Consider the following 1,227-nt stretch of genomic DNA (forward strand, 5'->3'; position numbering starts at 1 on the left):
GTACTTGGGAGAATTGAAAGCTTTGCCACATTGGTTACTTTGATATGGTTTCTCTCTGCTATGAGTGTTTTCATGAAGTTTAAAGAAAATAAGACGACTAAAACCTTCCCCATATTGCTTATACTCATTTGGTTTCCCAGCAATATGCATTCTTTCATGATTTCCAAGGGAAGTTGAATAGTGGAAAGTCTTCCCACTGGGACTGCCTTCATGTCTTTGAATATGTTGGTGATGCTTGAAAGTTTTCTCCGGTTCCTTACATTTATAAGGGTTTTCTTCATATTCCTGACACAGGTATAGTTTGGGTCCAATGTGAGAGCTCAGGTGGTTATTCAAGGATAAGTAACGTATGAAGATTTGCCTACACAATCTGGATATAGGTTGTTTTATTTCAGGAGTTTCCTTTTTTTCATTATTATTTGGAATCTGGCTGAAGTTGTTTCTGCATTGATTACCATCCTTCCTTGTACAGAGTCTCTCTACCATATGACTGCTGTAAAAATCAGAAGCATATTATTAATACTCTGTTAACCATTTAATATTTATAATAGCATGACATGTTTAGTATTTTCAAAGAAAGGGTGGAATTTCTGAACATTCCATTTTTGAAAGTGGGTATCTTAAAACTTCTGATATAGGCTGGATCACAGCTATTTTATGAAAACACTTATATTCATTAATGGTACTTCTGTATATTGTTTCCAAGTAGCATTATCTTTTATATACTAAAAATCTACGTCATAGTTCAGGAAAAACATTTTGATGAGATTACTCTAAAAATCAATACATTTAAAACTGGGCTGATACAACTGGTTTATCTGTTTTTAAGATTCTTTTGTGGACGGGGCCCATATTGCTCAGTGGTTCAGAATGGTCCCAGACACCAGAGGCTTACCGATTCAATTCTCTGAAAGGGAACATGGCCAGACTGCACACATATATTAAACCCAGTACAGGGCATGCAGGAAGAGGTCTATTGATTTTTCTATCTCTCCCTCTCACCTCCACAGACTAAAATCAATAAAAACATATTTTTGTACCACCAGCGAGGCTCAGTGCTTGAGCACGGACCTCTGAACCAAGTGGTCATCTTCAGTTTCTGGTCAGGGCATATTCCCAGGTTCTGGACATGATTCCGAATGTGGGGCATGCAGGAGGCAGTCATCAATAATTCTCTGTCATCACTGATGTTTCTTTCTCTTTATCCTTCTTTCTACCTCTTTGAAA

At 37.2% G+C, this 1,227-nt stretch overlaps 1 pseudogene; it reads right to left on the minus strand.

The window, feature by feature from the left end:
* The window catches only part of LOC107182996, a 3,614-nt pseudogene extending 3,101 nt beyond the window's left edge, over positions 1-513 (minus strand).
* Between the last annotated feature and the right edge of the window lie 714 nt (positions 514-1,227).

The sequence above is a fragment of the Myotis davidii genome, unplaced genomic scaffold (assembly GCF_000327345.1).
Source record: "Myotis davidii unplaced genomic scaffold, ASM32734v1 scaffold2839, whole genome shotgun sequence".
NCBI lineage: Eukaryota > Metazoa > Chordata > Mammalia > Chiroptera > Vespertilionidae > Myotis > Myotis davidii.